This window comes from Battus philenor, unplaced genomic scaffold (assembly GCF_028537555.1).
Source record: "Battus philenor isolate CCGP_79_NKW_IND1 unplaced genomic scaffold, ilBatPhil1.0.hap1 SCAF_14, whole genome shotgun sequence".
In the NCBI taxonomy this organism is placed as follows: Eukaryota; Metazoa; Arthropoda; class Insecta; order Lepidoptera; family Papilionidae; genus Battus; species Battus philenor.
Genome location: NW_027181676.1, coordinates 6,136,839 through 6,164,181, shown reverse-complemented (window position 1 = coordinate 6,164,181; position 27,343 = coordinate 6,136,839).

The window sequence follows — 27,343 nt, the reverse complement described above, 5'->3', positions numbered from 1 at the left end:
TTGGCTTAACTTATTTATTTTCTTCATTAAAAGGGTATTAATAACTTATAGGATCTTGTGAAAAAAGACCAACTTTATTAATTTTTATTTTAAATATTGTTTTAGGTTTGGATAGTATTAAAAGTATGAATTAAATAACCAAAAATAAATATTTAGTTATATCAATAGCTGTACCTATTTTTTTTGAAGTAATTACATAATGTGATAAATCGTTTTCTTTAAGTAACTTTAATAAATAAAAGAGAATTTCCAAGATTTGCGGGATTATAATAGTTGTAAAGAAACCATTAGACTCTCAATGAAATTGTATAAAATGCTTTTTTCTTCTTTATTAACATCGATTACGTTCGCAAAGTCTGGTAGCGTTAAATCGTGCAATTAATTACACAAATAATCATGTCGTTGACGAATTGCGAATACTTGTGAACTGATCTCAGCAGCTGTTACTTTGATAGGGGTATATATCATTTAAAGCGTTCAATAACTTGTCCAATAACTGAGTTATTAATAAGAATAATAAACATATCACTATAAAAAAATTAAATTGAAAGAAGAATTACCAAGAAAACGAATTACCAAGAGTGGGTCGAATATATGAGATGTTATCTAAAAAAAATATTCGATTGCACCTCTACCTTTTGTCAAAAGTCTTAATTAGCACTAAAACTAAAAAAAAAATAATGTATACCGCAAAAAAACTTTGAAACAAAAATTAATTAGAATTAAAAATATCTTTAACCAAAAAACTTGAATTATGAAACTATTATATTTTTATATTAAACAGTATAAAATGTTAAAAATAATTGTAGGGGTTATTTTAAAAATTGAAACAAGATTATACTTTTGATATGTTAATTTATATAAAACACCACAGCCTCTTATACAACAACCACTGTATAATTATAATTGATTCGCTGTTATATGCTCCAGTTCCATAAATGTATCCTTTCTAGAACTGTCAAGTTGTGAATTGAGTTCCTAGCTGATATTTTCCTGAAGAGCTATAGTAAAGAAAAGTTCACTGCGTGTGATTAACCTACTATACTGATTAACCACCAATTCAAGATATCCTTAAGTCGATACTGCTAAGTAATCAATTTGTATAATATTTACAGTTAGATATCGTATATATAAGTAATCTTAAAGATTGTAGAAGTTTAAGTATAAACTAATTTAAATAGAATAAGCAGTTAAAATTAAAAAAAATAACTAGTTTCTTTAAGAATAAATACGTAATACTGTAACATCGAAGGAAAGGGTCTTTACTTGTCATTTTCTTTAAACTTTTAGACACCGATTTAATATTTTTATTTTTTATTGACACACTACTTTTACAAAGTATATCGGCGAACTTTATACCGAAAGCATTCCCTAAATATTTAACTGGTGCAGATGTAAATCAATTTAGTTAGGTGTGATAAGTAAATATCATAAAAGATTAAAAAAAGATATAGACGTTTACCTTTTAAGATGGTTTTGTGGGAACTACCAAAAAAAGTATAAAATCGTAAATATGACTGTAAAATTTCGATGGTCATATTTTTGATATTTCCCTCGCAAATCTAAATTAAGGCCAAATATTTAATAATTGTCAAAATTGCTTCTATCTTTATATTTATCTGTATTTATTTTATGCACTGCCATTAAAACCTGAAATTCTTACCCGTTCTTCATGCAGTGTACTCAATCTCTAAAATTAGTATGTTAAACAATTGGATTGAAGACGAGTGTTGGTAAGAAAAACAACGAAACCCATAAATTGATTCAAGACAATAAAACAATGAACATGTAATTGTGTTTCAAACAACATAAAATATGCACTGGTCAGGTATATTATGCTCGTAATGAAAAATAAATTGAAAAATAAAACACTTTTTGTGCTCCATTAGAATGAAGTTTCTCTGAACAGTAAAATTTTAATTTAAAAATGATACTTTTGGATAAAATCTCAAGACATCTACAAAACCAAATAAATGTAGTATAACAATTCAGGGCCGAACTTGTTTCCTAAACTGACAATTTTTAAAATAAACTTCAGGTTTGATAACGCTATATGAAAATCAGAAAAGCACTTTAGTGAAACCGAATGATCGTTTAAAAATGAAATTGGAATAACACTACATGCAATAAAATCGGGAATGTTCTTCGTAATAAAAGCTTTTACTACTTCAATATGCCTCTCGTCAACTGGACGACCTAAAAAGTAACTTGTTATTCGACGTTCTTTTAATTTATCGTGACTTTTATAGTTAAAATTTAATGTCTAGTAATTTAGATAGAAATTTATTGCCGATAGTGCAAAACGTTCTAGGGCAACGTAACTTCATTGCATTTGTTTAATTTTATCTCATTGATTTGTAAATATTTTATTTTGCTAGTGTTGTTTACAATGTATTAAAAATATCACATAAAAATAATAGACTACTAATAAGTTAACATTAATATTGCTACAATATCAATTTTATAATCTCGCAGGAACATCCATAATGTAACAACCAACTCGGGTTATTTCTAAAGTATTTTGATTGATAATTATAAAAAAAAAGATCTGATAGATGCTTATTGTGTTTAAGTAAATTTTAAGTTACAGTAATAAATAGTATTTCATTTAATAAAGAATACGCTATTTTTGACTACAAGAAATATAATTACAAAACAATTTCTACGATAACTTTAAATTTTCGTTTGGACTTACACCCAAATAAATTTCTTTAGTGTAAACAAAAATCAAATTACTTTTGCTTCATTCTCACTTAAAAGGAACGTCGTAATGCCGTTAAATTCTCAAGTGTTTTTATTAAACTCTCCACTTAAGCTTTAAGCTTATACTAAGAGTTTGTTCAGGTCAATAATCCGAGAACGAGGTTCTTTTCTTGTTCAGACTGGGCAATTTTCACTCAATGTTTAAAAAACATTTACGATCTTGAAGTGGTTCAGAAGTACTTTAATGTATATTGAGAAGATAAACTACATATCGCCGTTAGTAAAATAGCGGTATCGTTATATCCAGAAAGCAAACAATAAATTTGTTTGAATTTTCTCACATTCCTTTACTAATTCTTTATAAAAGCAATGTGGTAAAAATGTTAACAAAAATAAAATTGTTACTTAAACTCTAGTAACCACACGTCTGTGAAATCTCATTTGCAAAGCCTTAAAGTGGTTGAAGAAATTATTCACACTTCTTTCGATGTATTTAATAAATTATGTGCCATAAATTTTATAAAACGTGTACCTTATTATCAATGGAAATAGATTTAAAATGGAACAACGTGTGGCTCTGTATATGAGAGCTAACAGGATTCCATTCCTTTGATGTTTGAAAAATGAAAAAAATGGACAGTGGATCCGAGTGCAGAGCAATTTGAACAGACGCCATTGCGCCTTTTATAAATATTTATTACCTAATTATCTCGGTTTGGCACCTCAAGCGAAATATAAGTTGGTGTGTTCAAACAGGCAATCTGTATACTTAATTTCGAAAGTGATAAGCAATTTTCTACCACGACGTGTTAACGTGGTAATAAAGTTGTCCATAGCTATTACTCTTTGCGTTGGCACCGGAGCACAGAGGCGTTCATTTTGCGAAGTTTTAAATTATAACAAGGTGTTTAAAAAACCTCGTTCCGATCTTTTATAATGGCGTTAATGTTGTTGTTTAAGTAGGTACCTTATACTTTTATCGTCGCTATAAAACCTGCAATGACCCTTTATTACACATTATTAAGAAAATAAAAACCGTCGGTATATACATTAAACGTATGTGACATGGAGATTAATTTTAAGAGTATACCTTTTATTCTTTATAATAACTAATAAATTAAATAGTTATAAAAAAATAAAATTGTAATATACCAAATTACTTCACAGAAAATAATACCATTTTTTATTCTGTCATGGATAATGTGGGTATCTTCAGCATCAGAACTTTACCAGGTTTGAGATGGAATAATGCTCGGTGAAGCCAAGCTGTTATATAGCTCAAGAGCTTATGTTCATTTAACATTCAAAGAAGGTGTTTGAATGATTGAGATCATCGAATAATACTTTACACTAAGCATTATTTTTATAGAATATTGTTTAAAAATATTCATGTTGTATATTCTAGTAATCAGGAATAAGGAGATATATAGACGAATGTAGGGAAACGATATAGCCCGTCAGATTGGCAACTTGAAGTGGCAATGGGTGGCAGCGTGTAGAACATATGCCCACTGGAGCTTAAAGGCTCTGGAATGAATGCAGTGTAGAATGTATACCAACAAGGTAGACAGACGGCTTTGTAAAGTTCGTCGGAAGACGCTGGATGCTGGTCGTGTCGGACTAATCCTATTGGAAATGTTTGCGTGACTGTTTTTATTTTAATTTTTCGCGCTGCGGAGAACCTCGATTCAGAGTGCAGTAGTAAACATACCAAGTTATAATGAACTATTGATATTACGTTACGTTTCCAATGGATACATTTTCCACATTAACTTGTATATTTTACCGTTTGTGCTCAATATACTTATACTCAATATACCATGTTAAGAAATGTTCGTTAAAGATATCTGCTATAGACTATGGAAGAGCGTTGTTGCACTAAAGTTTGGCTATTATAATATAAATTGCTCAGCAAATATGGTGAGAATCGTAAGGCAATCATAGTTTAAAGTCAACATGGTAGTATTTAACAGTTACAGAGAATATCGTCTTCTTTTGTGCTATGACTAAAATAAATTGATAGGAATAAAATACAGATAATGGTTAAACATGCGTTATGCTTTGCGTGAACTATTGACAAATATGACATTGATGATCAAATTTCTTTGATTAATTCTTCAGGATTGACGCGTTTCCATTTGAACGATTGCTATAACTAGTTTTGAGTTATAATTGTTTTCGCTGATATTAAATTGAACATAGACAATAACATTAGCTATCATTGTGTTTAGGTCACGCTTCATTGTGTATATTCTTTGCCATATGCACTAGATAGATCATAACTCCTTTATTTTCCTCGCTAATGAAGGAGAAAGAAATATTAACACGGATAGTTCTCACTTCAAGCCGCGAAATATAAAAGGGCTCTATTTTAAAGACCGCATATCGCGATGCTTATACTTGAAGCCAAATGTATTACATGTTTAGCATTAGTGCACTAGCTTTGATAATCAAATATTAGCAACCGAACGAGCCGAGAAACGTCCCTCTACAGTACTTATGAATAAAAATTATGTACGCTCTCGTGTGACTAGCTAGAATGATCGTTCCAGTGGTACCTTTGAGCGTTGCCACTTGATGCAGCGGCCCCCAAGGCAACTTTAGCCCTTGGTTGCATTAAAAAACCTCTAGTATCTGTTAAATATTGGCGCTGCTAGCCTCATGGGTCTGTTATAGTATCGTCAGTCATACGGCTCACGGATTGGAGATCCGCAAGATTGAAAGAGTCCTCTAGCTTAGTTACTGTATCGAGATAAACTAGATAATACAAAGATAAACTCAACATAAAACCTTTTGAAACTGTAAATGTCAACGGCCAAATAAAATATGTCCATAATTATAAAAAAAACTGTCTACATTGTAAATAGGAATTAGCGGGATACCTGGATGGTCAGAGAGACGTGACGGCATCTGCGGCGTCAGAGTAGGATCTTATGCACCTAAAAGTGTTAATAATAACATCACACAGTGTAAAGATTACTCAAAACCATGTTCATGTCCTAATGTAACAAGCGAGTAGCAAGGTAACAAAGGCGTCGCTATATAGTCAATTATTACCGCATTCGCCTAACACTTTCTGGTTTAAAAAGGTCATTCCGATTGGTGATGGATATAAAGAATGAACCATTATATTAGAATTAAAATGAATGGAAGCTGTATTTTTTCTTAATCTTAAAAATTTCATTTTTCTAATGTTATACATAGCGTGCGTTAGTTTTTCTGTAACATTAGTTGTGAGTGAATTAGTAATTTTCTTATGTGATTTTGACCCTTCTTTGAGTGCAGTCGTCCTCTAGCGTGATCCGTATATCCCCGTCCTTTAAAACAACGACTACGAGTTTACAATTATTTTCGAATAAATTAATTTAACAATGATTCACAAAGAGTTATTTTCCATAGTTGTCATTTATTGTAAAAAATGAAATACAATTTTTATGAAGCCCACAGAACCGAGATATTCGAGCTTAATTATGGAAACGCGACATATTATCGCAATAGAACAGCGTTTTACACTTAAAGCAATATCGTTGGCGCGTTCAAATTGCTATTACAGACAGTCGCTTTTTATTTAAAATATTTTTTTATTTTTATATTTATTTATGTTTACCTCGATTATGCTATATTCACACCTCATTTGTCTGCTGATAAAAATTTTTCCAATATACGTTTATTTTCTTATAGTGATAAATATTAAATTTTCGCGTGCTATAATAATTGTTGGGATTTAAATGAATGAGCTAATTTCTTACCACCTTTCAACTTAATTTCTGACTTCTTGAGACTTATTGTGTTATGTTTTATGCGACGAGATACAGATTACTTTTTGCATAGGATGTTATAACATATAGAATTTTCAAAATCTCTGTAGTTATACTTATCGTTAAGTCTGTATTAAGGATATTAAACTATTATTATTTTTTTAATATTTACTTACTTTCGTACTTACTACGGGAAATATTCTTGTAAGGTGACTCACGACGGCCTTGTCTCGGAAGATATATGGGTCCATGCAAGTGTGCGACAGGGGTACTTCCTCTCACCTCTTTTTTTCCTTTCGTTCTGGATGGCATCATGAACATCACCAACAACGGCAAGCACCGTGGCATAGTGGGGACTGTCCAATGTCTTGGAAGATTTGGACTATGCCGATGACCTATGCCTATTGAGCCACACACATGCCGATATACATGCCAAACTGGATGATCTATGACGAGAGGCCTTGGAGACGGGACTTAAAATTAACATCCGGAAGACCCAAGAAATGACGTGCGGAGCAACAGGTTCTTTGGCGTCGCTAATTGGCACAGAGGGAGTGGAGAGAGTCCACACAATCTCTTACCTCGGTAGCGTAGTATCGGGATCAGGAGGGACCGAAGAGGACACCACTTCGAGAATCTCCAAGGAAAAGGCAGCCTTCACACAGCTCCGTTGTGTATGGCAATCACGGAAACTGACTACGAGAGTTAAATTCAAAATAATCCGGTCCAATGTGAAAACCGGTTTTCTATATGGATGCAAGACCTGGAAGGTTATCAAAGATATCATGCATCGGCTCCAAGTCTTCGTTAACAACTGCTTTCGACGTATTTTTTGGTATATACTGGCATGAGAAAGTCTCCAACTTAGACCTCTGGAAACGCTGCGGTGAGATGTCGACCGAAGAGCGGATCAAATGCCGCAAGTGGAACTGGATCGGCCACCCGCTCCGAAGGTACCCTGATCTCATACCGAAGTAAGCCCTAGAATGGAATCCTCAAGGAAAGTGAAGACGTGGCCGCCCAAAGCAAACCTGGTGGCGGACGATCACTGCAGAAGTGAAGGCAGTTGGAATAACGTGGAGCGAATTAAAGCGCGAGACTCAAGACCGCAATGGATGGCGACGTACTGTGCACGCCCTCTGCCCCATCTTCGGGACATAAATGGTACTTAAAAGTAAAGAGATTAGATATTTCAGATTTCCATTTTTTATGGTAACATTGTCAAGAAAAAACGAAAAGCATCTTCTTAGTCGTGGTCTCTTGTCAGAGAGGTTGTATCCTGTCATATCCTGGTCAATTCTGGTGCCCCCGCAGCTCTTGCTATGATTCACCATGTAGCTCAATATTAAGTGGAATGAGAGATTTATTAGATTCATATTTAGACATTTATTGACTTTTTAGTGTCTATCTTGTTGCAGAGCATACACGAGATCGTTTGCCTTCCACTTTGCCTTACATCACCAAACATTCTTTTGAGTCCACGTTACGGGTGACATGTCCAAAGAACTCGAAGATTCGTAATTGCACAGCCGATGAGAATTTTCCAACGATCCAGAGTTTTCAGCGTCCAGGATTCAGGTCCGTATTAAAAGAAAGTACTAGGCTAAATTGCTCGTCTAAAATGGCATTTGGCGAGGCCATCGCTCATGCACCGACGGCCGTTCGGGCCAAAAGATTCTCGTATATTTCGTTCCGACCACTAGCCGGTACACATGGCATGGGCAGGTTCTCGCTTGGCAGACCGAAGACTTTGTCAAGTTCATAGAAAGTCGCTTTATGCATGTCGCGTAAGACCGGTCGTCGTGGTTATTTTTTTGAGGCGGCCTATGTAATGGGCGTCTATCGACTGATATGATGATGCTAATGACGAATGTGTTTATTATAAAAAAAATATGCTAGAAAGTTTAACGATCATTGAATGAAGCCTATAAAAAATCACAAGGATTTTGCTTTAAGAATGCAATAGGTAAAAGAATTCTAAGCATTTTTTTCTAAAAAAATTATCGACTTTTTATTTCATTTTTGTATTTGCCACCGATAAGGAAACAAATAAATACGTTTTAATTTGTTTTAAATATATGTTTCGTAACATATCGATATTATAAATAACTAAGATGTGTATTTTAAATACATGTTGTGTCATCACAAACACGTTCTTCGTAAATTTTCATAAGTAATTATTTTATAGTTAAAAGATTTAAATTTCAATTTACTGTGCCACATCGTTATAAACTGTTGTACAGAGCTGGTCGGATTACGGATAAATTATTGAATATAGTTTCAATGATTAAACGCGACGATAATGTTTGTTTTTTTATTTTTATTAATACTAGGAAAAGCTTTTCTTTTCAAGATTTATTCAGCTGGGAATCATCTACTTAATGAATCAAAATACAAAATCGCTTATGTTTTATATGCATTATACGCAAACTCACATATAGAATAACTTTATTGAAAAAATAAAAAGGTTATTAATAATTAGTCATATACATCTGTAAACAAAATAAATTTCATTTTATTTACACTGCCTCTCTTTCTTTTACAATATAATGTATTAATTTTTTTTTTTTTTGACATATACTTGATTTCACTGATTCATGTGTATGAGTGCATTAACATAAAAAAGGGGTTTATAAGGATAGTATATTATTTAAAGTATGGACATACTTTTAAATTTTTTAATAAATATAAAGTAATGTATTCACTGTTTCATTATTAAGTGTACTCTTGAACAGACAATGTACAAAATAGTGTCACGAGCACGCATCATCAAACTAATGATGCAGAAAAATATTTCCCATGTTGCTTTATTCCCATCGATTAATCAGGTTTCATTTTTATTTGTAAAAGCATACATGTGCTCTGTTGAACGAGACCCGGCGATATCCATTAGGGCATATTAAGTGTATAGTCAATATTGATCAATGTTTTATGGTCGGTCAGTGACATAACGATGCAATTAAATTTCGCCTCCCATGATGGAGCGTTTGATGTTTATGCACTTTATGCACTTGCTAAGTGGGTCTGGCGTATTAATTTGTTGTGTTAATAATCAACTTAATTGTTCAAGGCACGAAGATAATAGTTTCTCTATGTCGATGTGACGCATAACGACATATAAATGCAAATTTAATATAACTACAGAATTTAAAAAAAAATTACCTACAGATATGCGTATCACTAAATTGTGATTACAACGGAATAGGCCACATGTGACAGTGATACTGACACAATGGATTTATTTCAAACCAAAAATATTCTGATTATGTTAATTTATTATTTTTAATTTGACCGAATTGAATTGCTCCAAACATGAAAATTAATATCTATCAAAAATTATTTGTGGGACTATGTAAAAGGTAGATTCTAAATACAGTAATCAGATTTTAACTTGAACACTAAAAAGTGGTGATTTTCATTTGGTCTGGTTTGATTTTTCTTTATGGATCTTTATGGATCTACATTTTTTTATTTGATTTACTCTATCGCCCAAATGGCATGGATTCCACAGTTACGAAAGAGCAAGGCGTTTAACATAACACCTCCTTTGGGCTAGCAAGGCCCAAGGACTCCCTAGGAAGCCTCGATTTGGGTTGCTACAATTTCATCGGATTGGGAGGCCGCCGAACTCTTTGATCGCTTCGCTTGGGGCTTCATGGAACGATTAGACTCAAGTACCCGCGAAGGGACCTCAACTTGGGCTGTCACTCGACGATAATACCTGTTTAGCATTCCGTCTCGAGGGGGCCCGAGTGGGCCAAACCTTAACCTGGTCAGTAGATATTACCTGGCTTACATTACAACCACTTTGTAAAGCGTTCTTCCGAATCCGATGCGATTTCGCCTGCTTGAGAACAAAGCGCGCAAGGCACTTAGACTAAACCTTGATTACGTAACACACCTCAAATGCTCACTCATAAACTTTGACTCGAGCTGCTACTTACTACACATGCAATATTACCATTGGCAAAGAAAACAAATTGTTTGAAATGCTTATTAAAGATATTGACTTGCTTATTAAAGATATTGTCATGTTGTATAATATATATGAAAGGTGACATTCATTACTTTTCATGACTACCTAGTCTTTCTTATTTCAATACATTAAAAAGTTTTATTACCATAATTTCAGCCGTAGGATGTTCACTGCTGAATAAAGGCCTCAATCAAAGATTCTGAAATAGAGACCATCGATCGGCAAGCGTAGCTCAAGACGTTCACCCACAAGGTGAGCAAACTACCTTGTTAAAATCTACAGCAGACGCTAAAGTAGCAGTACTTTCAAATGGATAATGAAATCAGATGTTGATAGACAAGAAGAATTCGTGCAAGAAAGATGACCGATTTAACAAAGTCGCCAGAAAATACTGGAGGCAGTATTCCACCGGTCTTATTGGAAATCTATATAACAATTAATAAATCTCGAATAAATTATTTGTTTAATCTGCCTATATAAATAAAAATCTATACCCAAGGTTTATTTATTAAAAAACCTTTTTTTAAACCAAATTAATAATTTAACAAAACTTAATTTAACCAAACTGTTATAGTCAAAAACATGGCTTAAAATTCCTATAACAACAGAAGCAATACCCATAGTTTCCTCGCACTTAGTATTAAAAAAAAAATTTAAGACATTATAAGAAATTTCACTGTTTATTAAATAGTTAATCGAATGACGTAAATTTGTTTCACATCGCTTGGCGCTTATTACTTCAAATATGTAAAATCACAGAACTGTGTCAAACATGAGGATGTTACTAATATGTACAAAGTTAACACTTCAGTGGAACTTTATATTTGGTTAATGCTGAACGTCATACAAGATTAGATGGTTTTACGTGGCACTGTCTAAACTCGGTCGCAGTCCAATTTCGGTTTTGTAACTAGACAAAAAGTTTGGGAGCGGGTAGGTAACTTGTTCATTGTGACAGGCGAGGACAAATTTGCATTGTAATGGATATCCGGACTTCGCATCGGTCAACTCTATTTATGTGATTATGTTCACAAGCTCACAGCAGTGCACAGATATAGTTGAATCTAAACGACAGTTGTTCAAGGAAATTGGATTAGCGTGTGATGGTGTACAAATAAACTTTTTACAGAATTAATCAGTTTCTGTAGTATTTCATTTTTGAAATATTTAAATTATTGATTGTCAGATAAATCCTAGATATCACACACTACATTTTCTTTCTCAAATAAAGATTTAGTAAGCCTATTTTTGACCTGACTATAGAAACATGCGAATGAGCCAAGGTTCGAATACCGCCAGCTAGGTATCGAAATGCTAAATGCGTATTCAGTAACAGCCCAAGCCAAGGTCTAACACAAGAGTCTAAGAATCTAGACTCCCTATGGAGGGTCCGTCTAAACAATCAGAGAGGGCCTCGTTATGTAACGTATGCAGCTGAAGTTCTCAAAAGAGCGTACAAGTTTAGTTTTTTTGGAGTTAAAAATAGCTACTGTAAAATTTTAAACAAAGTTTCCCCTGTTAGGAAACTCTGATATAGCCTCAGCCAGCTTCCCGTGGTCAACACTGCCTTTTTTGAAAGTTATTTTAATTTAAAATTTATTGTTAGTAATCCTTAAACTGCCTAAAAAAACTTCTGGACGAGTTTTTTTTAAAGAATGCCCTCTATGCCGTATAGCTACTGAGATATCGTGATAAGTCAGTTTTGAGTTTTATATTACCTAAGCGCATTCAGCTCCCTGGCTCTACTATGTATAAAACTGTATACGCAAGTATTGCAAATTCTTTGCGTTACGTAAAAGTAATATGTTTAATAAAATGCGTTGAATATCTCAGTAGGAGATAACCACAAATACGCCAGACAATTAACTATTCAAAATATCTTTTAGTGAAGAAAAAAACGCCACCCCTTATATGTCTTACATCTAGTTGATATATGCTCATGATTCCATTTTGTATTTAAAGATTAAATTTTATTTTCTAAAGACTTAATCTTCTTACGTCAACGGACTTAAATTTATATAGAGGAACTGAATGTAACAAAACTTTAGTCAATAAGTCAAATTATAAACATTTAACGTAACCACACAATGGGTTAAACGTCGTGTTCCTATTATTTGCGGGTGGCCTGTACCCTGAGTTGGATCCTTTGTGCTCTGCACAAAATAGATTCGTCACTATTGTAAAGATATCGTATTTGAGGATGGATTTCAGAACGTCGAATTATTCTACAATACACCGTTGCTCAATTTTGTTGAAAATTAGCTATTGTTGAAACGTACGTGGAAAGTTTCTTTAAATTGTTTCAAGAAATCTGAGAACAAATATAATATACTTATATTTTTAGATTTTGTTCTTACTTTTATAAATGTTACTATGTACATTGGTTATAGGTTTAAAAGCTTTATAATAGTGAACATATAACTGATTTTAGCAAAAAGCTTTTCATCTTTTACGCCTATCTGTAATCACTCTGTATAAAGTGATCAATGTTAAACTCTAACTCTAACTCTCTTTTAGAACGGGTTACACCTTCTAACAGTGTTGAGTCTGAAAAGACAGAAAATAAATAATTATTTATATTAAAATGTAGTTGTCCGTGTTTTGTTTACTATGTTATCATTACATTGTTTATTATTTCTGAGACCATTGATTTTCGGAATAAGTTATACATATTATTTTTGTATTTTTTGTTTTTATTCTTATATTGGTATATATGTATGTGTACATACTAATCAATACTTGTTGTAAATGATAGACATAAGAGTTCTAAACTACTAATCTATCCTGCATAAAGTAAAAAAAAATATGACAATCAACTCGGCTGTCCACAATCGAAATGGAGCAAAGGCATCTCCCGTCGACCGCATTGTTCCTTTGTTGTTCGCTCGTGGCCAGAACCTTTGTCTGAGAATTGTTTTATACCGAGTGTAAGTCACGAATACCATGTACTGTCTAACTGAATAAGGACGGCTCATTCTTTGCTACCATGGTTGCTTATTGCTATACCGCCGCCGTTTGCACTTACATCTTTATCATGCACATATCGTTGTTAAACTCAAGTGAACGCCTTTAACAAGCTCCAAGTTGTTTAGCTAACGTGAACAACTTTGCGCAATATAAACATCTTGAGAACAAAATGTAGTTTCCTGTAAAAGTAAATATGGTAACATTATATTTTTAATTTTATTATTAACACTAGTATTTAAGAAACAATTGTTTTAGGTTCAATTTTTTAACAGAATCATCGATACATGTATACCGCAAATAATATTATAAAAAAAGAATTTTTATGTTTATTAATAACGTTTACATTCCTCATTACAAAAGAAAAAGGTATGCTGTAATACAAATAACAATTTTTCACATGTTTTAACTGAAGTATTAATTTTTGTACATGTCATATATACAACTTAAACAAATAAATAAAAATATACTTTTAATTACCAATAAACAGTCATGGAATATATCTAAAATCCATAGCTTTGGTGATTAAAAGTGAAAATCAAATCCAAAACAAAATCAAATTTTAACAATATTAAAAGAAAATTAGTCGTTCCTTTTTCAATAGCAGTAGATTTAGTAGTAGTAGTAGCAGCAGCAGATACACTCTCTGTAAAATGTTCACAATTGACTTCAAACAATATTAGAAGAAATTTCTTTCAATTCGCATTGTAATTTCGACAGAACCGAATAAAAATGTATCAAGATTCACCGAAAGCAATTGCTTTCAGATATGGAATGCGATATAGAAAATGCAACCGATGCGATTTTCGCATGCTCCATCGGGTCCAACATATCCCTAGCAGTATTTGAGAAATATCCTCACGAAGTAATTCTATCATTTCTCTCAAAGATATTGAAAGGAAGACGAGAATTGCTTATCTAACGTTCACTACATGTCTTATAAGTCTTTAAAAGAGTCATTTTCTGTAGCGACGCTGTTCACTGTAACGTCCCTGTCTCTATATATATTTCCGGTATGTATTTTAAATTCAACCGAATAAGATATAAAACATTAAATATCTTACTTAAATTCAAAAAATACTTGAATGATAATAAAGGTAAATAAACGATTTATTACGACTACTACGATTAAATAACAAATTGCTATTTGTAACTGGTAATACCATAAAACAAGTAAACAGCACAAAAGAAGACATTCAGAAAAGAGATGATCTCTATATCTGAACGGCTACATTTTTAATCGATTCTTATACACTTTAAAATGACGACGTGTATGTACATATTTAATACATGTAAATACATTTATGTCTTTCAAGGTATAAGTAGCTGTTGAAACTCTCATAACAAGATACTGAAATGTATATATGTGGCTAATGGGCCACAGACCCATACACACACACATTAACTTTATTTTTGTAATAAGTTCTTATAATTATCTTTTTGTTAAACGTTTTTATATTAAGGTATCAACACTGCTGTCTTTATTTTACGGTAAGGTACGATAAGTTACAAAATAATGCATATATTGGGGACATCGGTATAACGTTTTACATTTCTATATATTTATTTTATCCTTTGAGTTATTTTAATAAATTCGAATCTATCTTTTTAATTACATAGAGTGAAGTATTAGAAGCCTTGTATTAGAAGGGATGAAGCGCAAAATATTAAGTATTTAGTATTCGTCTAAACTTACCAGTTATATTGTTACAAAAGATGTAAAATCCAAAAAGTATAGACGCTTATTAATAATGTCTTTTCCAGAATATATTTAGTGGTACCACATCATAAACTTGCCTTTATAAAAATGTAATTGTTATCAAAATGGTAACAGTCTATTTTCAGAAGTGATATTTTGATACTTTGATTGTTATAAACACGGAAACATGACAAGTATAACCTACATAAGTCCCACTGTTAGAGACAGTTCTTATTAGATGACTTGTTCTGATGTGCTAAACTTGACCTTCATGTTATTTCAATCTCACGTTGAGGCAACCGCCAACGTCGCTCCCAGCGGGGCGTGCAGACCTTTGACCGAAATCTCCAAGCCCATTATCTAGTCACAGTAACATTCTATGTCTTTAAATTCTCATATTGTTAGTTATATAATTGAATAGGCAACGTATTTTACAATATATATATATATATATAAGTGTGTGTGTGTGTGTGCGTGTGAGTGTGTGTGTGTGTATTTATATATACATAAATGCTCGTGTCACGGTGTGCGTGATTGAACTCTTTGGAAACGGCTCGACCGATTTTCGTGAATCTTATAGCGTGCATATCGGCCAGGGTGGAGAATCGTACAACATCTATTTTTTATTCCCGTAAATATTAAGAGTGGCCCACCCCCTTTTTAATTTTAGACAAAAAATTTTGTTTTAATTTTGTTATGATACAGCATACAAAAATATATACAACCCTCAATTTTCACCCCTCTACGATCAACACTTATTTTTTATTTTTTAATTAAAAACTTTTCGGGATCAGCTAGCACACACACACACATATATATATATATATATATATATATATATATATATATATATATATATATATATATGTATATATATATATATTTTATTGTATATTTATGTATAATTGTCTATAGATTTGGTTATGAACATATACGTTTCTAAACAACCATTTGCCAAGAGGTAAGTGCATGAAGGCTAATTTTGTTAGCGCTTTAGGCTTCTAATTTAAAGCACTCAGTTGCTAAGAGCCAGTTGCTTATTCAGAAAGGGCAACGAAAACCTGTTAGCAATTACTAAGTATACAATATATTATTTTTCTATTTTTTCTATTTTTCCGTTTTATTTTTCTATCGCATTTACATATGTGCCTATTTATTATCTCTGCACTAAGTTTGACTAATAGAGACTAATACAGGCTAAAAGGCTAGTCTGCCACTGCACAAAATGAAAAAAGTATATTTCAAAAAGTGATGAATGGATAGTCATTTTTATTTATTTTAGGAAAAAGGTAAATTAATTATATTAGATAGTTATTGATATTATAAATTATCTATAATTTGAAGCCATCAAGACAGCAAGATTTTTTTTTGGTTTCCTTAAACGTGTAAAGTGAACTTTCTGCAGAAAATTTGAAACGTTCGTGTCATATTTGTATAAATATTGGATAGAAAAATTACAAATAAAAGTAAATGTATGATTTAATATATATTATGAATCATATCTAAAAGAATTTACTATAAATATAATTCAAAACAATTTCTTAATAAATTGAGCTGAAAAATAATTTTATATGTCAACTGCATACTCCGTAACGAGTATCTGAAAAATACAACATACATAACTAAAGCACATTCTCATATTGCCACAGTATGCAACTACTTATGAATAACGGATATAATATTGTCAATTTAAAAAATGAGTCAACTGTTCATTATGTAGTTAATGTAAAATGAACCGTAATATGATAGACTTAAGATTATTTTTCTAATAACAAATATGCGAATGTAAGATGTTTTAGTTTTAAATGATTTTGTTGGTCGAGTTAGCGTTGAATGTGGAAGCTAGGGGTAAGTTTTATTTAACAAAAAGGCATAAAATGGATGCCTATTCTATGTAAGCGGGTTGATCATGTCGGGACCACAGCGGATTGTGGAAACGCCACCAAACTTTCGATTAATACCTCTTGCATTTCTAATGAAACTTGCGATCGCAGAAATTGCGTGGAAATAAATAGGAACGCAGTAGTTCGCTTCTCAACTTCTAAAATGCGCCGCCGTCGAATAGAAACGCCTTTGTTAATTTTAAAAGCGAGTTCTCATTCAACTGCAAATTGCACTTCTGCGAACGTAAGCTCAACAAAGCAACAAGCACAAACTTAGTTTCATACCGAGTTTTATAAACTGTCCTGACATTATTAAACGAAATAATTAAATTTATAATTTCTTTTCAGTGCAAGTCGATGGCTGTCGGGAACCGTCTTCCAAAATAATCTACAACAAAAACGGTAAATTAAATGTCTTATTGTTTCATTGCAGTCAACTATAGTGGCGTCTTAAATGTACACAAAACCTAAAAACTGTACAAATTTTAATTTATAAAGAAACCATAAACTGTTTATTAAAATTTAATTCTTTCAAACTAATACATGCAATGTATTCGTTCACCGGTATCGAAATAATTAGCAGGGTATGGTACGGCAAATCTAATCAACCTATAACATCCTAGAACTTTTTTCTCCCTCCAGATATAGTAACCATTTACCTAGTTTTTTAGATCGGAGTAGAATTACTTGTACTACTTAAGCCATATCTACTCACGTAGTGGAAGCATTAGAGAAAACAGGTGTGATAACACACGCGAAGGAAGTAAATATTTTGTAATTTCCTCTACAAAAAAGAATTAAAATAGTATAGTTAAAGAATTAAAGTAGTTACTTTAATTAGTGTATTCGTTTTATCGTGTATATATTTAAAATTATTAAAAAATTATATTCTATTTCTATATTATATATAACTTTTACATTAATCATTTCTTAACTGGGATAATTAGATTAATCAATGAAATGATTTTATTTTAGACTAAATTCCTGTATTACAATACAAAATTTTTACTACACAAAATTACAAAAACTTATAAGGTTAGGTAAACATATACAAAATTACGTAACTTTATAGTATTAGTGCACAGCCTAATTAACATTGCATGTAACGGAGTAACCGGCTAAACATATATTTACATATATAGCTCGTTATTTGTGCTGATGTGAAAGGATATTTTCGTTTCATACCCCTTTTGAGTGATCTAAAGTTGAAGAACAAAATACTCATATTCACAATATACGTTTCTATACAAATGTATACAACCGTATAAATGCATTTCAAATAAAACTTAAAAGTGTGAAACGGTTTTTTTTCTCGGCCAACTGCGTACTACGTGCTAACTGCGCCATTTTGCATTCGAGTTATTGCAGAGCAATACGTAAACTGTGATTCCTAAAAAGGAGACGCATTTTTCACAGTTCCAGGTAGTGTATTCTGTTTTTTACATTCCTGTATTAAACGAATCGCACAAACATTTAATCGAAGTATTTATTATCGTTACCCTAATTTCCTAAATTTTTTATAACAATGTATACTACGTAAAAGCTTTAAGATTACCTAAATTAGATGACTTAAAGCTTGCAAGCTTACCTCTATATACTGAATCTTCCAATGGTGCCTCGAAAGCATTGACTTTTTTTACAACAACTAAATCTTTTGTATACATTGAAAATAATTTCATTCAATGTACTAACAAACATACTTTACGTAGCCAATGAATTGGCAAGTTTAAGTAGCAATGGAAAGGCTACAGAGACCGCAGAACAGAAGGCCATTAGTGCCTTGGGGTTCCATATTGGAGACCAAGGACTGGCTAGCGTAGCGTAGAACGTCCATTCACAAGGTTGACAGATAACCTTTTTAAAGAATGTCGGAAGATACTTGATGTATTCCATTTCCAACCGATCCTAATGGAAAAACATGGGTTGTCGCAAACATCCTATGACTAAAGTTTTAAAAAATAAATCCTATATCATAATGTTGCTTTCAACCTAGTCCATAATAACTTTCTTATTGTAACCCGAAGCTGAAAAGTTAAGCAATTTTCTTAAGAATGAACCTCTACATTTAAACTACAAGTTTTAGTATTAATGATATTTATGTAAAATATTTCAAAAAAATCGATTACAAACGCTCTTACTTCAGAAAAAATAAAGTCGCAATTTTTTTATAATATTTAATGGTAGTAAGCTATTTTTGATAATTGTATAAGAATATACTTTTACACCAACATGTATTTTATCATAATACAACATTAATTTCTTTGAAAATTAGCAATTTTACTAAAACATTGAAACGAAATCATACAACAGGTATTTTATGATACCTTAGAGTTAATAATATAGTTTCCTATTTGATAATAAAGTTTGAAAAACATACTAATGAGAGAATTTCATTAAATAATACGGATTCAACTTCGCGAATACGTGCCCGGTATGTTATATTAGGAACGCCGCGTTGATCTCTAAATAAATATACTAATAGAAGTATGAATATTTTCAACAGATTAATATGCTAAGCGCGCCTCTTGTAGCCGACTCGAAATCCAAGCAATTTTCTCTGCAGTTCTGGCATAATTGAGTGCCTACTGTACGAAATAGATCTGCCCTGTGCCTAATATAAAATGTGATTTAAAGTTGCGATTATTGTTACGTCTACTGCATATGCAATGTAGGGAAAATATTATTAATGAAAATAATTTTCCCTACATTGATATCGAGCATTTAACATTGGATCATTTTTGAGCATTATATATGATACAAATGCTGCTGCTATAACAAAAACCATTTTTCATATTACAGTGATTTTTACAGATTAGCTCGTGGTCTTTTCATGTGATTTTTGTATCGTCTATAATATTAAGAATTAAGTCCAGTTCTGGCCTGATATTTAGTTTGAAGGCGAGTCACTCAAAAAATACATAAAATACCGAAAAACTGAAAAGTAAGTTTAAAATACGCTATGGTTAACAATTTGAAAGCGGAGTCGTATTAGGCATCAGTGTTTTTAAAGACAATATAAAAAGATGGTTCTTACTTTAAAATGTATCTCTTAAGTAAAATAATGTCATTGGTGAAACTTTACTATCTTAATTTTAAACGAGGCCGAATGCAACAATTCTTAACCATTTTTCGGCTTCATCTAGATTCAGACCATATTCTTATTTACGTTTTAAAAAGATAAAATATTTATACATACATTAAAACTTCATTAAGATTTTTAAAAATGATGCCCGTATTTTATATTTAATGCTATAGATATGTAATAGACCTACCGGGTTATATTTATAAAGTCGTTCATTTCATATGAATATTATTTATTTTCTACTACTCGCCCGTCGGTATCTCTGAATACTTAATAGCAACGGATCTCTTTCCGTATAAAGCAAATATGTGATGTTATTTATGTCATCGAGGACGGCCTATGAATGTTAATTTTTATGAACAATATTTCTCATTCGAGTTTCGTCTACTAGACATATAGTTTAATAGTTATTATATGAAACAGTTCAGACTAGATATAACATTGTAATCAAAAGCAAAGAGTGGCACTACAGCTTGGTTATGAGATCTCGTCTGAAGTAATATGATATTACCAAGAGACAATTATTCCTTTAAGTAATACCAATTTTCCTTTCTCTACGTGAGTTTCTTATTAATTGGCTGTTAAAGTTTTAATCATTTTTTTTTTCATTAAAATTAATACCCCGTTTATGACGGTGGCATTGAGAGTAAAATTAAGCATCGAATAACCGGAACCAGATTTAGAAAAAACAATTTAAGATATGGATACCGCAACATTACAAAAATAACAGACTCGCAGCGGCACATTGCGTAGAAATGAGGATAGTAAAAGAGAGTGAACGAAAGAGTATGGATGGCTTGGAAATGTAACACCAAATGTGAGTGTGAGACAAGAACGTGTTCGTTCACTGTTAAACTATGAAACTTTTAGTTAGTTATTTTTATTTTTAAGTTTTTAAAATGAGGGGTCTAAGTTTTAATCAACAATTACAGAAAATATCAAGTTCTAGAGAAGCGGCTGCGAGCTCATTGTACACGAACGCTGTTCTAGCTATCGGTGACTGTTTAACTGGGTTGGTTCGTGGAGTTGGTACTTTTTTGCAAAGGAGTGACAACGGAGAGACTTGTTTTCCAGGATTTAATTAGTGTCTCAAGATCGACTAGCTTTCGAGTAACTAAGTGCGGGGCATTATAGAGTTACCCCTGAATCAATACGTGCGAAGTATCTTGGAGTAGAAAACTCGTATGAAGATGACTGCTCAACTTAGAGCAGACAAAGAATATCCCACCGTAACAAGTTAGTAATGTTGCATAAAATTAAATTATTATTTCATATAATCAATGCTGTTTATAATTGTTAATGTATATTAACCATATAGACTAGAAACAACAAAGGAAAAAGTTAATATTACATGCATAACACTTCAAGATAAATAGGAATTTTTAAGTAAAACATTTGCACGATATTTTTATTTTATGGACACGACTAAGCGCTAAGATAGTTTTATTAAATTCCTACCGAGGCCGTTTCAACGCATTTACTTCCTATGCAAATGGCCTCCTCTCACAGTGCACCGGACAGCTATTGCATATCCAGAGTATTTTATTGTCGGAACCATAGCTGCAACGGTCGTTCTTTTAAACGTTTCAACTTTATATGTGTTTCATTAACGACAATTTGATAATATCACCTCAGTTAATTCTCTCTATTGCTCCTTGCTTCCAATTAGTTTGTTTTCTTCCACGATTCTTAACGTTACTTACAATGTATCTTGTGACTAAAAATATTTGATTTTAGATTTGTTTTTAGATTAATTAATACAATAAGAGCATTTACACGATACACATTGTTTATTTATAAAAAAAGTTGGACATTAAAAACAAAGAACATTAAAAAAAGATGATCTGAGCTATGCTTGTTTACTCAAAAAGACTTGGGTATCATGATCACAATCATTTGACAGTAAATTCTACATGTTGTGTGTTTAAGACAAGGACTTTATTTACATTTTTTTTCAGTTTTTCATTTTATTTGCATTATATTCTTTTGTTCTTCACACTTTCTTCCAATCTTCTTTCTCATCTTTCACATTATCTCTAATTTTTATTTCATTTATTTGTATACTTTCAATTCACCATCCGTTTTTCGCCACGTTTCTTGCAACACAGTCTTCAAATTTAAAATTTAAAATTTTCTATGTTTCTTCTTTTTTATATTCCTTTATCTTTATCTCTGGATATGATTGTTTATAATTTTACAATATAACTATTACAACAGTAATAATATATTTACAATAGATAACTATTTACAATTAAAGTTTTTGCTTTAACTTTTATCGTTTAACACGTTTTTTTACCTCCATCCTATATTGACACTTTTTACCCAACCACAATTTACAATTTCATGTTTAACTTAAGTAAGTCTCCGGTAGTCAGTGTTTACATTTATACCACTATTTATTTACGTACAACAAATTTAAATAAAAATTTAATGAATATAATAGCTAATTTTATTAGCTAGCACCTTGTATCTCTTACAGCCTCAAGGAATAAAACTATAAAAAATATTATTCAGCCGATTTGTAAAAAGGGAAGAAGCAAACGCCTTCGAATATTAACCATTAATAATGCATAAAGTATTATTAGTTTAAGAAATATTTTGTAGTCGTTTACACTTTTTAATTAAGACAAAGTAAATTATTGTTTTGGATACGAAAAGAGTAAGAAAGTAAAGAATTAATAAACAGTTTTATTATGATAACCATAGGAATGATTTTAAAAATATAAATTTTGATTACCAGAAATTTATATTTACATAAAATCAAGTGTTAATGGCAATTGTAAGATTTTATGAATCGTAATTATTTTTCATATTATTTCATAATTAACAAACATTATTATATTTAAAACCTTTTTTAGCAATTATAACAATATTTTCATCCTATGTTTTAACGCCAATTAATAATTTCTTTTATTCTTTATGTCATAAAACAAGATAATTTATTTATATGATTTAGAATATTTCCATACATTACCACTATGAGACGACATAAAAAATTGAAGATGTTACGTCAAAATACGCATTTATACATACATGCAATACCAAATACCATGAATTTAACAAAAGCATTACCACCTTCCTTATAAATATACAAAAGCTTCCGATTTTCTGGCTAGTTGAACAAATATCAATTTCACGTCGGCCGTGTTTTGTTTATGAAAAAACGGCAGATGTTGACGTCGGTACGAGTGCCCCAACAAAATGAAGACTGTCCAACCGTCTTTTGTTAAATAAACTACCCATTCAAGATATTCTTCGAATTACGAAATGTTTAGCTATTTGTTAAAGTCCTATTAAGTTCTGTCACTTCAACGTTGATTTCACACAAAACAATTAAACAGGAATCATGCCAATTTCAACTTTACTATAAAGCTATAGAGCTCTTTGCCCCGGCAATAACAAATTTGCCGTCATATAATTGTCGTACGACGTTGCGAAGTCGTCAACAGTTTGAATAAGTCGTCAATAAATTAAATTCATTTCCGCCGTGTGATTCCTTGGAAAGACTCAATTTGTTGTCAGTAACAAAGAAAAAGGTTCTGTCTCCTAATACAAATCACATTAATTTCAAATAATGTGTATAAGCGTAGAAAATAAAATGCGTATTCTCAACTCAAATCAACGTTAAATTATTTTGTAACAATTTATCTTTGACGGTGTTTTTACAGTTTTTGTACATTTGTAACTACCAGATAATTTTTTAAAATTTCTGTTTACTCATCAATGTTAAAATCTGTTAACGTCATGAAATTCGAGATTTACTTTTACTTTTACTTTTTACTAACTTTATGCTGAATCTACCTAGTATTTATTGATATTAACAAAATACATAATCTAAATTAAGTTATCTTTAGATTTAGAAGTTTTGTTTACTATAGATTATCTACTTATCTAACATAATATCAATAATAACCTTGATTACAGTTCATTAGATTTAGATTATTAAAATCCAGGGTCCGACTAACAGATAAATTAAAAAAAAAAACAATCATTTGTCGGAGGAAGTCGACTCGTGCATCGTTTAGCAGGATCTTTAAGTAGGTCAATACAGCATGTTTAGTCTTTTTTTCTGTTTTGGCTTGAAAAAGGTTTGTATCTTAATCAAATTTAGAAAATATTTATACATGTTCATTAGATATTTTAATTAATTTTAAGATTTGTTTCATCGAGTAACTGGAAGAGAACCATTTAAATAAGGTTAATAGTTTATCTTTAAAAATTTAAATATATATACCTCATTTGCTGTCAGTTATTATATGGTAGACGCTATCCAAAAATGAATTCTTTTTATAATTTCAGAAATAATCGATAATGTGATGATAATATAATAAGTTAAACCGTTTTCAAAATTCGGATCACGGCATATTAAAATTAGTTATGGTTTACTATCTATCCCTGCAGACTTTGTTATAGTGTGTGGTGTAGTGTAACTTATTGCAGAGTGATCACTCAAAATAGAGTTATTAGAAATAGGTGTGAAAAATTTAAAGGTTTTAGGCAAATGACCTGTAAGTTTTACCTTTAAAGCTTCTAAACCTATAATTAATCATTCTGTATAATAAAGTATTCCTTCCTCTTTTGTCTATCCAAAAGAACAGTAGCCTATTTCTACTGTAGTAAAACTTTAGAGACAATAAAAACAACAGATCGAGCGTGCGGTAGAGCGTTATCCGACACTGTGTCAACATCGATGGAAGTATTTATCTCAATGAAAGCTACAAAGATCAAAGTAAACAAGCAAACACTCCAATACGCCCACCGTACCAGTGATGCGTTTTTACGCCAAATACTTTTGTACACATTTAAGAGCACCATATTATACTTTATAAATAACTACTCGAACACACGTCTATTTTGAAGCAATTACGTTGTTTACCTTTTAAAGCATGTTTTTAGGTATAATAAGCTTTTAAGCAAGCATTGTGTGTTACTAGTTATGACTTATGGCACAAAAACTTTGACTCGTTGGTAAGCTTAAAGTCGCAAAAAGAGCCAAAGTCTATGTCCAGTATTTCATGTATGAAGAGATCCGTAGACGAACGTAAATAACTGTCACAGCCCAAGGAGTTAGTAAGTTGAAGTGAACAGGCTGTATAGCATATTTTGGTTGCTGGAACTTGAAGGTTCTAAATTAGAAACTACAAATCGGCAAGCGCAGTGTAAGGCGTCTACCCACAAAATGAAAACACGACTTTCGTAAAGTTATCAGAAGACGCTGAATACATACTACTCTTAACCAGTCCTATTGGAAATCTATAATTTTTTTTATTTTAGTTTATATCTAGCAGAGCATATCCTATCGCTGAAATAATGATGATGACGATGAAGTAAGTAAACAGGCAATATAAAATAACGATATGATTTTTATTTTCTGGTCATGAACAATTAAGGTTGTTCTGGTAGCTTTTACTACCTCATTTGATTTTAGTTCTCAGAATTCCTTGTCCTCTTTACAGTGAGTAAGCTTTGGATCTGCTTTATTTATTTGACCGGATTGGAAGCCGCCGAGCTTTTAAGCGCGCGTTCTATGGAGTGACTGAGCACAAGGAGCCACGAGTGAGAAGCTATCTAGTAATTAAAAAGACCTTGACTTTACGTTTGATTCGAAATTTTTTCAAACAGAAACAAAAATAAAAGAAAATGCAAATGGAGAATCCTGTATAGATAGCAATGCAAGTGAGGTTATGTACGAAAGTAAGAAAGGGTATGCAAGATATAGTAAAAGGAAAAGAGAGAAATGGATGGAAGATAATAAGAAGGATAAAAGACAAGAGAAGCATGACTATAATAATATTCAGTAAAAGTCCTTTACCATGGTAGGGGAGAATAAGAAGTCTTCAAAAACGGGAGCGATAAAAAAACGTTTAACAATTTCTAGTTAATAATACCTACAAGGTCGATCTTCATTTCGATCAGTATCCTATTGTGAGAAAATAAATGAACTGTTGCAGATTTTCCTTTTTAATTATTAGTCTTATTGATGACTTTCATGGGATATGTTTTACTGCCACCGTCATAATTTTAGCTGCAAGTTCTTTGCTGCTGGAGATAGATCTACCTTATACATTAACAATAGGATCGGTAGGAAGCAATATGCATACAGCTTATGTCGGCGACCTTGACTCTGTGCTTACTGGTCTGTGGTCTCTATACTGGAATCTTAACTTAGTTATATTCTTAGATGTGAACGAAAATTTTGGGTCTCACCTTTAAGTAAATAAAACACGAGTGAAAATAATATTATTTTCTCCTAATATTTAGTACATAGTTATTCATTTCATGGAAAACATTATTAATGATTATTTTAGTAGTTCCTCATAAATTTAAACAAATATTAGTAACTCGTTTCAAAGAATGTTTTGTAACAAATCACGTTTCAATCATTGATTCGTGATATGGCGAATTGTTCATGATGTGACAATTATTCGGAATACATTACGAAAAACTTATTAAGAATAACGGCGTGCATTATAGTCTATATTACTATTACCAAGTCATTTGTGATTTACCTGGACATAATGGCCAATAAAACTGCGTTAACAACGCACCGGGAATTATGAAAATGGCAATTATCTTACCGAAATTGAAAAATATGTTGACATGTACTTTCGACAATGATTATATTTATTGATTAATTAAGATATCGATGTGACTAGCGACAACGAATACCATTCTAATTGGACCCGCTGTTCTGGTTATTAGTTTAACAGTTTATAATTCAGTGCCTTAGGATATCTATAATATACTTACAAGACTGTAAACAAAATCTGAAGTTTTCGTTTTCGTTTGTGATACAGATAAATAAACTCGGTTTACATTTACATTTAATTTAAAGAGATTAAAAAATTAATTTAAAGAGATTACAGATCGAATAGATCTATAAGTTATAAAATTTATAATTTGATGCGGTAAGCGATGTTTCAAATTTCCTAAGTAATAGGACGCATGTTTTGTTTTAAAGCCTTTTTCCCTGTATGTTCGTTGATTTACTTGCTTCATTTGTTATAAAAGTATAAATAATATTTTTTTAAAACTAAAATCTTCTTCTTAGGATTTGCTAAAATAAGTAGTGTAAAAAAGACTTTTTGCCTTTTTATTTTAGTGTAACATAAATACATATATATGTTTATGATATGCAGCCTGTTGATAATATTGATTGACACCAGTCTCCTCTCAAAGAAAGATTCCGTAATCCAATGCTACGACTCAGAGTGGGATAGTATTCGTCATACATTTCGGATATTTGAATGTAAAATATGCTAGCAGCTATTTCTTCAC